This window comes from Diceros bicornis, chromosome 22 (genome assembly GCF_020826845.1).
Source record: "Diceros bicornis minor isolate mBicDic1 chromosome 22, mDicBic1.mat.cur, whole genome shotgun sequence".
NCBI classification, from domain to species: Eukaryota; Metazoa; Chordata; class Mammalia; order Perissodactyla; family Rhinocerotidae; genus Diceros; species Diceros bicornis.
In genome coordinates, this window is record NC_080761.1 from 47,596,793 (window position 1) to 47,609,650 (window position 12,858).

At 37.2% G+C, this 12,858-nt stretch overlaps 1 long non-coding RNA gene across 1 annotated transcript in view; it reads right to left on the reverse strand.

Moving 5' to 3' along the window:
* The window catches only part of LOC131420137 (uncharacterized), a 32,652-nt gene extending 21,570 nt beyond the window's left edge, over positions 1-11,082 (reverse strand). The window contains exons 1-2 of the long non-coding RNA XR_009223483.1: positions 10,879-11,082; positions 8,948-9,164 (exon numbers count right to left, since the gene is read on the reverse strand). This is a non-coding gene — a long non-coding RNA (uncharacterized LOC131420137). The remainder of the gene's footprint in view (positions 1-8,947; positions 9,165-10,878) is intronic.
* Between the last annotated feature and the right edge of the window lie 1,776 nt (positions 11,083-12,858).

Consider the following 12,858-nt stretch of genomic DNA (forward strand, 5'->3'; position numbering starts at 1 on the left):
CACGTAAACCATGATAATGGAGGTGTCACAATGTGATCTCTCCATGCCTCAGAAATATCTGGATGCAATGCAGCCTGGAGTTTGTTGCTCATCATTCCATGATGGGCCCATGATAGAGCCCACGGGTGATTGGCAAAATAGCACCTTGGAATCATTCTGGAATTAAGAAATGATTATTTTCCTTGGTATGTAGATGAAAAACCATAATACTACTCTAAAATTCTTTCATTAAGAAGACTAAAATAGTATTATTGAATTTTTCTTCTCTTTTCTGTAGACCAGCAGGTTTTGTTTGCCTCTCAGATACATTCCACATGATTTCTATTCAGTAGTTTTGCTCTTGTGAGTCTTATAAGCATTTTTAATTGGGGGTTTTAAATCTTTTCCTTGCCCCATTGGTGACATATATTTTCTGAACACAGTGAATAAAATAGCATGCAGGTCTCATAGCCTTTGAGGTTACTGTCATTTTCCCCCTTCCCACACATAATAAATAAATTAGAAGTATTGGAACCTTTAAATTAACAAAAGGTTAAATAAAATTTTATGATCTCCCTTGCTGATACCCTGGCTGGCATCGTATTTTGAGTAATACATCATTAGAGAAATCACCCTCTAATGCATGATTGGAGTATTATGATGGGAGAGTTGTTACTTAAGAGACACCTCCTTAAATAGACTGTCAACCCTGAGAGGCTTAAAAAAAAAGCAAATGAGTCTCCTCTTTCCAGGGTTGCGGAGAAAGATCTACAAAAGGCCCCGGGAATTGAGACAAAGTTAATGGCTTTAGGGGACACTTCCTCATTAATTTAGTAAGCCTGAGGCATCAAATGCAAGTCCTTGGCTTGTCAAAATTATATCATTATTATCTTGCGAAACATTTCAATAAATTTAGTTCAGTTTAAAGGGCCAAGAAATACCTATGAGTGGAAACAAGAGGTTCCAAGGTTAAATTCATCATATATGTAAAAACTGAATTCAGGTTTAACCATTTCCTCCTCAATCTCTTTTCCACCACCAATGTAAAGACCTTTAAATTATTTTAGACTGGTTAAGTGAAAAAGTTCTTGCATAGTATACAAGATAAAGAAGTTACCAACTGAACTTGGTCAATATAAAAAAGTTATCTAAAACAGAGAGGCAAACTAACACCTTCTTTTTTTTTTTTTTTTTGAAGAAAAACATAAAAACATTCTTAGGCAATATAGTCCATATTTTTATTTTACTTTCCACCTTCCCTTTGCCCATACAGACAAAGAAAGGAAGATATTTTATCCATTTTTTCCAAGGTATTTCTACCTGAACATGGGCCCTGTGCAAAGCAAGCAGAATTTGGATCTGAGGGGATTATTCCAGTCTAAGAATATCTCTGCCCACAAAACAGCAAGTTATAAGGTTTATCTTTGTTATCAAATTCAAATTTTTTCAGAAAGAGGAGGTAGAATTATTAATCATTTAAAAATTCTCTTCCACAAAGAATATGTAACAAGTAGCCTATTTTAAAAGACTTAGGCAGCTCAGGAGAATCATTTGAAATATGCATCCTAGTAGCTCAAATGTATCACTGGGAGTAATGAACTTTTATCCCAGTGCAACTGTAAAAGTCAGTAAACTCAATTCTCTCACTTGCTCTCATTAAGAGTTTAAAACACTTATCAAAAATAAAGTGATATATTCCTTTTAACAACCCTGTGAGCTTTTGTTATTCACTCTCTACGGATAAGGAAAAGTGAAGACAGAACAGTTAAATGCCTTTGCTGAGGTCACATGGCAAAATAGGGCAGGGCAGGGCAAGCTAAGCATACAGCCAAGTCCCTAATTTGTTTTATGGTCTTGCTTCCAAGAGAGCTCAAAATCATATCATTATTTGCCATAAAGATACCTGACTAATCTTCTGACTGTGTAGTCTTAAGCAAAGAAACAAGATAGGGTCTGAAAGAGACAAAGATAATAGATAATTGTCTGCCTGAAGTGACTTTTATTTGGTCCTAAAGACTTTAGTAAGACTACAAACCATGCCAAAGACAACACTTCTGTGCAAGCAGTAGGAATGGGAGGCAATTTGATTTCCAGATTACAATCAGTTAGGATTGTTCAGCCTTGGCAGAAGTACAAAGATTTTCAATGTAACACATACAAACTACCCAACTTTTACTGCTTCCTTTGTTAATATCTTTTCCACCAATAAGGCAATGATGAATGACATACCTTGAAAGAAATAGTTGGTGCAGCTAAGAAAAATGAAGTGGAAGAGAGACAGGAAAAAAGAGATAGAGCAGAGAAATGAAAGAAAGAACTGAGAACACCTACAGACGATTGACTACATATGCACAAAGATGGAAGAGAAAGGAGTCTCATTCTACATTTTGGCATTGTTGTAGAAGTTCGACTCCGTAATTTACAAATCTCTCCGGTCTTTTTACACGCCCTTTTGGTTTAGATTTTGACATTACACATCCATAACTCCATTAAGAGATGAAAGAGGTGATAAAACGACATTTGTAGTATTTCTTAAAGGAGGAAGAAGAAAGAAAGAAAGAAAGAAAGAAAGAAAGAGAGAGAGAGAGAGAGAGAGAGAGAGAGAGAGAGAGAGAGAGAGAGAGAGAGAGAGAGAGAGAGAGAAAGAAAGAAAGAAAGAAAGAAAGAAAGAAAGAAAGAAAGAAAGAAAGAAAGAAAGAAAGAAAGAAAGAAAGAAAGAAAGAAAGAAAGAAAGAAAAGAAAGAAAGAAAGAAGGAGAGAGAGAGAGAGGGAGGGAGGGATGGAGGGAGGAAGGAAGAAAAGAAAGAAAGAAAAGAAGGAGGGGAGAAAGGAAGGAGGAAGGGAGGAAAGAAGGAAGTAAAGGAGGAGGAAGGACAGAGAGAATGTGTTGGAAGAATTGCTACCATTTATTGAGGGTCAACTATTTGCTACACATTCTAAGAGGCATTTTCTACATATTATTTCTAATTCTCAAATAACTCCATATTACTTCTCAATAATATTCCATGAGAAAGAGATTCTCCTTCTCTCTGTCTCTCTCTCCCTGTTGAGGAACAAAAGATCAGAAAGATCAAGTAACACCCAATTATTGCATACTTGAAAGTGGTAGAGGGAATTTGAAATCAGTTTTGTCCCACTATGCTTTTCTTTCTATACACTTAGTATTGAGCTTGTATTTAGATCGATAGTCATGATTTTAGTAGAAGGAATGAAGAATAGACTGTTAATAATAATCCGTGTAACCCACAACCAAGCCAGGTCATCTTATTTTCACTTTTAAATATCTAGCAAGGTTATCAAATTAACACTTTACCAAAATCCTAATTCAAATGCTGGACTAGAAACAGCAGTACAGTATTAAGGGTACCTGGCTTGTGGACGCATACTGCAAACAACTCTCTATCTGAGATTTCATCCATAACTTAGACAGTTCTTTTGGAGATGGTTGAAACTTAAGTCAATAAACCCTACCTGTCTGAAGAACAAAGTGCTCATGAGCATCTGTCATTGCCCTCATTGACAACAGTTACAAGTTACCTGGTATAAAGTGGATGTCTACTACAATGCCTGGCAGAGTAGGTTCCAAAGAAAATATTCACTGAATGAAAGAATTAATGAATATAGTTCCAAAAGACCTGATAAGTGGGACTTCTGAATTCATCTGCAACCTCGCCAAACACATACTTCAAAGATGTCAAAATGCCATTCTTAATACATTTGCCAATATTGTAATAACAAGAGATCCAGAAGAAACTATGTTAGGAATAATAACTTTTCTGGAAACAGTGAAAACCAGACATACCTACCAATTCCCCTATTTTTTTATTTACTCTGATGTGTATTGGCATATTGAATTACATGCACACAGAGTATGCTCACAGATAGTCTTGTGGAAAAATTACCTTTTCTCCTAAATTATCAAATACTTGAAAATATAGAGGTTTGCAGGTGAAGCAGGAAGATCACTGTAGAAGGAGTCAGTTGAGATGGCAGTCATTCATTGTTGAATTATCTATGTCCCCAATCAAGTCACTGTACCTACCTGTGGCCTTAGATTCCCCAGGAAAATAAAGTGTTTGTTCTAAAAGAATTCTAATTTTCCATAAGCTTTCTTCTTTCTTGAAGTATATGGTTGAAGGAGAGACTGATGTTATCCATGTTTACCTTCCTCTTTATTAGTAGAACCTCTATTTGTATTCAAATGAAAATACTGCTATTTTCTTTAGCCTCTTTTGCAGATTGGGATGGTCAATTAAATCTAAGTAGTTTTGGGAAGGGACTTCCAGAAAATCTCACTTTATCACTCTACACTCTCTCTTATTTCTTGCCTGGAATGTGATTATAATGGCTGGAGCTCCAGAAGCCATATCATGATCCTGAGGGTAGGAATCTCAGCTAAGGATTGATGATAGAACCCTTGGTTCTTAACAGCTTCCTGATGTGATCACGCCAGTCCTGAACTGATGTTGAGTTTTTAGTATTGATGTTTATTAATTTTACCTTGAATGTGAACATGAGGTTCTCTGGATCAGAGACTGATTTCTTATTAATTACCTTGGAATAATTAAGTCTGTCACTCCACTTCCTCTTGCCCCAGCCTTACCTCTGGAGTGACCTGGTGAAAGCCAGGTCAAGTGTCCCATGCTAGTAGCTATACACTCCATAGATGAGGAACAGACAATAGATTTTCTTCCTTTATATCCTGGAAAAAGAAAGCCATCACTCCTCCAAAAAGGAAAGGAAAAAAATTTTGCTGATGGGATGATAATCCCTTTGAGATGGGATGGCAAGCATCCTGAGTTCTCACTCTAACCTTTTGGAATATAAATACATAATTCCAGAGGCCAGATGAACCACTGGGTATCTTTTATGACTTCAAAGACATAAAGATGTCTCCAAGGTCTGAGTTTCATCTCTTTTAAAATGGAAATGCCTATGGAGATATTGCACTAGTTTTCCCGACACCTTGGGTCTTAACTTACGGACCTAGCCCAGGCTGTAGCCATTTCGTTCTCTCAGATCAGAGCAATTAAGTAGAAAAATGACGACAAGTCTAATTCTCACGTTAAGTAAAGAATAAAGTGTTCCTAGGGAAAGTAACAGCAAACGTTTCCTGTCTTTATATTATATGCATGTCTGCGACTGGGGAGGCTAGGGCTTTTTACGAGACTACTGGAAACCACAGAAAACTTTTATTTCTTTACCACAGGCTACATCTAGACTTCTACAAGAGAGAATAAACTCTTATGTGTTTAAGCCACTGTAATCACGTTTCTGTTACTAACACCAAAAAACAACTCGTAGTTGACACAATGGTTGACTTTAAAATATCAAAAATGTAGATAAAAGCTGGCTTTCAGCTTATAGAAACAGTGCTAGCAACATGTGATGCACTGAATACAGGATTGCTGAATGCATGAAGCAATAAATTAATTAATAAACAACCAGTAGAAGCCACCCAAAATAGCCCACATTACACAGCAAGTGAAGGGAAGAGCATAGGACTCAGTATGACTGTTGCCTGAATGAACACTCCTGTTTTTACCGTCCTGTTTGGATATTCCTTGCCGTTCTGGTTTTATTTCAATCCTAATCCTACACATATGCATTTTTCTTTGGAAATATTCCATCTGACCACCCCCAGTATTCACCTGACTGATTCAAGTGTCCACTTAAATATAGCTTCTGCAGGGGCAAGTTGCAAAGGTATCTTCACTTAGTTAAATTATTTTACTACTCATTACTTTAACTCCTTATTGAACTTGTTGCAGAATTCATCACATTAAAATTGCCTATTAAAATTGTCTATCATCACAGCCAGTTTGAAGGCTCCGTGCGGACCAAGGACATGTTTATATTACAAGTGACTGAATTCCCAGAATCTAGCACAGTGCCTGATTTCTTAGGTATTAAAAAAATCTGTTTCTCTCTCTCTCACAATGTGTTAATCATAATTTCCTAATGGTAGTCAGCAAATGGTCTGCTGTAACTTTGGAGGCATTTTTTGGCGTGCATTATTTTCTGGCCATGAATCATTGCCGCATGGTTGTCTACTTTGCTATGTGGCAGTGGACAAAATTACACTCTGCAAAAGAGACAGGAGCAGATGATACAGCCCTAGGCTTGAGAACGGATTTTGTGCTTCAAATATGTTTCCTGATTGAAGATTGCACACCTAGGAGGTGAGAAGAGAGAGCTATTTTATAAAAGTGTCCAGCAGATGTACTGCAGTAATTCCCACTGTATTCATCATTTACCGAATTGCTCACACACCAGAGGTATAACCCAATGTAAATGATCTCATCACCCATCAATATGAGGGCTCACGAATCCAACTTGGCCTCAAGCTAAAACTTGACATTTCAAGGTTCTCAAATCCACAGTAAGTAAGCAGTATATTGATGACTTCCAAAAATGTCTCTTCTGAAACGGCCCCAGCTTTTGAGAAATGCAGGTGTTTGGAATCTAGAAATAGAAGTGGCCAGCTGCCCCCGAGGTACTTGGGGCATAGTTCCATATTTCCTACCCTTGATTTGGCCCTGAGAGGGAACATTTTGTGCAGAAGATAATGGAATTGACACCATTTGCATTCTGCTCATATAAATACTAAAGGGCGAAATTGAAAAGGTTCATTTGAAAGTATCCCTTCCTGCAGTTTCACTGGCACTGCTATATGTGGGAAATCATAAGGCATTCTCACACTGTGAAATCAGAACACAGAGAGTCAACAGATTGGCAGAGCCCTTGAGAGGCCGTCTATGCATGAACCCACTCCAAATAGAGGGTTATTGAACTCGAGGCAAGTCCACCAGCCTTTCTGAGTCTGTGTTTCTCGACTACGACAGGAGAGGACCAGGCTAAATTGCTGTAAATCTCCCTTCCATCTTTCAAATTTTCTGATTACACAGCTCTAAACAAGATTACATTCAGAATAATTTCATTTAGGGCCATTATTGATCTTCTGCCCCATTAATTCCCTGTAAATTGTGTGGCATATCGGACAAAACTTGGTTTTGTCAAATATACCTACAATCTAGTTCTTGCTCTGCCACAGCACTTCCTAGGTGTGCGGTCTTAGGCAAAACATTTATTCTCCTTAAGTTTCAGATTTTTTCACTGTAAGATGGAGACAATCATAACTTTTCCATAGGGTTAAAGATTACACTAGATGACATTAAAATGTACTTGGAGACAACTAATTTTTTAAGAGATAGTAAATCTCTTTGCCATGAGTCCCTTATAATCTTGTATTTTCAAGTATCTAAAATGTATATAAAAACAACATTACAATAAATACATTTTTATTAGACATTTAATTCTTTTTTTTTAGTGGATCTTGGGTTTTACCATTGTAAATTGAATTTTCTCATTTCCCTATCTATCTTCTGATTATAACTTAAAACATTAGTTTATTTTACAATGTTATTCCACAGTGTTAAGTTTATCATTCATGGCTGCAACTTAAATTACCTTAAAAGGGGGAGGGGATATATTTACTGGAATGACATTGCAGCGGCCTGACAAAGGAAAATCTATAGGAACTTAGATTTCCAGGACTCATCGTTTTAATCTCTTTCCCTCTTTTTCTCTCTCATTCCTTTACTTCCCTGTGACAGTGGCTTCTTACGTGCAGCTCTCTCTGCATGGTAGAGGACATGGTTGCTGGCAAATCTAGCTATATTCTTATGACCACTCAATGAGAGGAGAAATAGAATTTCTCTCTACTAGCTTCAGTATTTAAAAAAATAATGCAAGGAAATATTCTGATTGGCCTACTTTGATCACATGTTTACTCTCTGGACCAATCACAGAAGTCAGAGCTGTGATCTTATAATTGGCTCAACCTGATGTACAAATCCCCTATAGCAAGTGTAGGGTAGTCTGTTACCAAAACAGGCAGGGTAAAATGTTTAGGACAAACGAAACTGACAGGTGTTCTTGCATATGCTGGGAGTGACTAATTGCAATCCCAGCTATGGACTTAAGGGAAACCCAGCTTAACTTGAATCAAATAATAGATTTACTTATAAGAATCATACTCTGCTATCTCCTTATTATAATTTGGAAATTATAATTGGGGTGAAGCATGGATGTAAAATATTTGTGTTTGCTCTTGAATACTTTTCTCTTTTTTATGTGGTGAATTGTAAAAAAACGAAGTATAGATGACTATTTTTAGAAACATGCCTAATTTCCAGGGCACGAAGAAGACCATTTTACTTCTCCAAATGTTTCCTCACTAACATTTTAATTCCTTTTAATGGATAAATTTAATAGTCATATAGTTTTATAAGAAATAGAGACGATCTCAGTGAAACTGGCTCACTGAGAAACTAAAATAAAGGATAGAGGTGGAAATAATTAACTTTAGTTCTCTTGCAAAGAACAAGTTTATATAAGGGAAAGAGGAGAGTCTATATAGGGTTCCTGAAAAGGGAGTGGTGTGAGATATACAATTAGAGATATGATTGAAGATTTGAATTAGAACAGAAAAAGACTGTCTTATTAATTGGCTGAAAATAGTTCAGTCCATTAATAACCAAGGATGCACTGAGGTTTCTCAACTATTGCTCATTTTCTAATTAAACCTGAAACTATTCCTGTGAAGTATCTAGGAGCCAGCAGTAACAATCCCCATTTTGTGAATAAAGGAACACAGTGTCTGAGAGGTGAGGCAGTTTAAGTGTATAATCAAATCAGTGACACTTAAGAACAGACCCAGAAGGTGATGAGTAGACAGTGCCCTTTACTTTGCATGTAGAGATGCCAATAAATAGGCAAATTGGCTGGAGTATGGTAGACAGAAAGTTGGATGTGAAACCAAAAAATTTAGATTTAAGTGTAGCTTTCCAACTCATAAAGACCAAAAAACTTGGGCAAGTTACTTATATTATCTACATTATCTATGAATTGGAAATAACAGTACTCACTTTATAGCATGTGGAAATGATTAAATGAGAATACATACATCTTGACATGATGGAGTGGTGATGGGGACTCATGGTTCCTCCTTTGCTTGCCAGCTCCTCCTCAATAAGAAATGCTCATCTGGATTGATCCAAACCAGGAAGTCATTTCAGGGCTCAATCTTAGCAGGTGGCACTTCTCAAGGATTGATAAGATTAATGCCCATGAATGTTGCAGCTTCTAATCAGGATCTGATCACTCTGAAGTATGGAGTCTCCCTATTGAAATGAGAAGATGTCTATACAAAGTATCTTCTTCTAGCTATATAAGAACCTTTGGGAGAGTTTAAGGAGTAATCTGGGTAAATTCTAAGTCAACTGTCTTGACTCTCTCATTTTACAGAAAAAGATAGTGAGGCCCCGAAAGGGTATGTAATATACCCAATGTAATAAATTAATGCGAAGGTTAAGATTGAATCCTCGCTCTCTTGACTCTAAGATTGGAGCCCTATCACATATCACTTGATATGTTTAAAGACAATCTTCTCCCAGGTGTAGGTAAGGAAGAGAGAGTTGAAGTTCCCTTGGCCACCCCAAAAATAAAAGCTCAGGACGGGCTGCCTGAGCCAGCTTATCTCTCCTTGGTAAAAGGTAAACTGTCAAGAAGTCTGAAATACAGTACCTACAACTCCATCCCCTGCAGGACAGAAAATAGCATGGAAGAGAGGTGGAGTTGTGCCAAGAAGCCAACAGAAAGACAGCATAAATGCCAAAGAATGTAAGTCATACACGCAGACTCCCCCACATGATTCAGCCTCGCTCATTACAATTCTGCTTGTGGCTTGGGGTCAAAAGCTTTGAGTAGTAATGTTCATTTGGGTTGATTTCTCTCTTATATGCATATCTCTCCTTCAGGGCCCATGTTGAAATGGGTCAATATCAAGAATCAGATAGTCTTTGATCCTAGGGCTAATACCAACTTAAAGTCCTAAGTAGAACAAACATACATAGAAACCCCTTGTGAAATGTAAAGCACGACCTAAAACTTCACTCCTAAACCCACACCTTCCCTTACCCTCTCTCAGTTCTCTTTATAAGGAAGAAAGTGATACATTTTAATTTCCTTTAACATCTTCATACAGAGCCAAGTGCAATGTCACTGTTCAAGGAGTACTACTGGCTGGGTGGATATTCTCAATTATAATAGTACCAGAGAGAGGAGGCTGGTGAAATCGTGTACATTTTTAATACACCAAACCACCAGATCTGATGATCTAACTTCCAAAGATTTTCCAAATGGTGACATAATGTTTTACAAAATTAATCAAAGTGATTCTTTATCTGGTACTTTCTGTTACTCTGTGTATTCCTCCATTCAGTTCATGCCACTTGGGAGGGGGATGCTTAAGCAGAAGAACACAGAATGAAACGGTAAATTATCAGCCTTTCAGTTTCAAAATATGCTCTTGAACATGGCAGAGACAAATTTTTGAAGGAAAAAACTTTTAAGCTATAGGAAACTTGGCTTTGAATAACAAGACCCAAATCCTGACAGGTCAAGGAATAAAGTCTATACAAAAACACTAGACAGAGTGATCACAGACATAAGACACTAGATATAAGTGATCAGTTTGATAATGTGTTTTCCATGAATTCGTACTAAGTGAAGACCTAGAATTGGAATTAAGATAAAGCCAAAGAGAAGAGAATTAGAACTTAGCACATGCCAAGAAAGGGACCTGTGCCACATCTTTCTAATCACTTCTTTCTCAGACTAATTCCCAGGGTCAGGTATGTAATGAGAGTCCTAAATGAGTTTTATGATCCAAGAACACAAGGAACTTCTTCAACTCAACCTGGGCAAATTCCTGGGACTTGTGAAGTCTTGATAAACATCCTTTTGCCAGCATGACATAAGGACTGACATAAGTTCCTAGCACTGCTGTAACGAAGTACCACAACTGAGCAACTTAAAATAACAGAAATATATTACCTCACAGTTCTGAAGGCTAGAAATCCAAAATCAAGGGCTTTTCTCTCTCTGAGACTCTGAGTAGAATCCTTCCTTTCCTTTTCCTAGTGTCTGGTGGTGGCCAGCAATCCTTGGTGTTCCCTGGCTTCGTAGATGTATCACTCCAACATCTGCCTCTGTAGTCACTTGGCTGTCGTCTCCCCATGTGTCTCTGTCTTCACATCATCTTCTTTTAAAGACAGAGGTAATATTAAATTAGGACCCACCCTACTGACCTCATCTTAATTTGATTACAAATCAAAGACCCTATTTCCAAAGAAGATCACTTTCGCAGGTACCAGGTTGGGGGACATAAACATGTCTTTTGTGGGGACACAATTCAGCCCAGAGACGGCCAGAGAATAAAAATTGTTGCCTGAAACATCTACACAAAAGTTCTTAGACAACCACAGAGAGCTTTTGGTAGCTCAGAGGGAAACTTGAGACCAACCAATTATTTTCATACTCCCAAAGAGTGATATGATATGGAAGTGGTGAGAGAGAGGTCTGGAACTGGAGAGGACTTATTACCAGGATAAAGTGTATGCAACTGCCTTATGTGCCCAGAGACCATTTGAGCACATGGATTTCAATAGAAGCATACAAATATTGAGGCCCACAATCAGATGGGATGATGTAAACTTAAAAGGACCTCAGGATGGGTAGAAGACTGAGAATTACAATGTCCGACTCTACTCTGCATCCATTGTTGCCTTGATGTTACTTGAGGCCTTCTGGAAAGTAGATCTTAGATGTACCCTGAAGATAAATTGGAAGGGGAAAAACTTTGAATTGACTGAAAAGCATTGAATTGAATGAATGAATTTACCTCAGATTGATTAAAATTAAATATTTTCCCTCAAGATGAAATGAGAGGCTCAAGAAAAAATTGTCATGTCTTTGAGGAAACAAAGAAAGTGACATTTCTTGCCAACCTTAATTTGTGATCTGAGACTTATATGTGTTGATTTATGTGTGTTACCTATATAATGAAGGTGGAAAAATTCTCTGGGACATACTGGCAAAGCTACATCAATACAAAAATGGTCTTTTGTAGGACATGCTGCCAATGTAAAAATAAAGAACATATTAGACTGAAACACTGAAATGTGGAGAGCTATAATTTTGCAGGAATCTTGGAGACTCTAAAGTATGTATCACAGAAGGAAAGACTATAATCAAACCCGGTTGCTTTTACTCTGCCAGTACCTATCATTTTTATTTTGACAAGGGAAGATCGTTTGCACTACATTGATCAGGGTACAGTTTCCAAAGGCAGATTCATTGCACATGCACAGCTTGCACCCCATGAAATTATGAACACTATATAAGTGATAAAAGAAAAGATTCCATGCTTGTAAGTGGATTTGCCTAAAACATTATAGATAAAACCATAACAGGTTTGCTGATATGGAGATTAGATAATAAAAGTGATAGCTTTACATATGATAAATTTATGTTTTTCTCAGCTCTTACTAGCTGATTGATCTCCGGCGAGGTAGTTAATATTCATAAACCTTGGTGACCTAAGGTGCCAAAGGGCCATAATAATAGTACTAACCTCACATAATTATGAGGATTAAATAAGATAACACATGTATAGCACTTAGCACAGTAACGGGCACATAATAGGAATTCAGTAAGTGTTTGTTATTTGTATTCATTTTTTTACTCATCCAAATCAAGTATTGTCTTTAAAAGGACAAGTGAAATAAGAAATAGAGTTGCATTCTTGTCTCAGTTTTAGAATTATCTAATTATATAATCTTGGGTTTGCCAATTGAGCTTCCAGTTCTTCATATGTAGCATAACTAGATTGGCTACTGGATGGCTTATAACACCATGTCCAGGTCTGAAATTGTATAGTTTGTAGGGACAGATAGACAGTTGATGAGTTACAGTTGCCTTAGAATCATACCATTTTCTAGCTCGATAAGACTTGAACAATTATCTCATATCTAA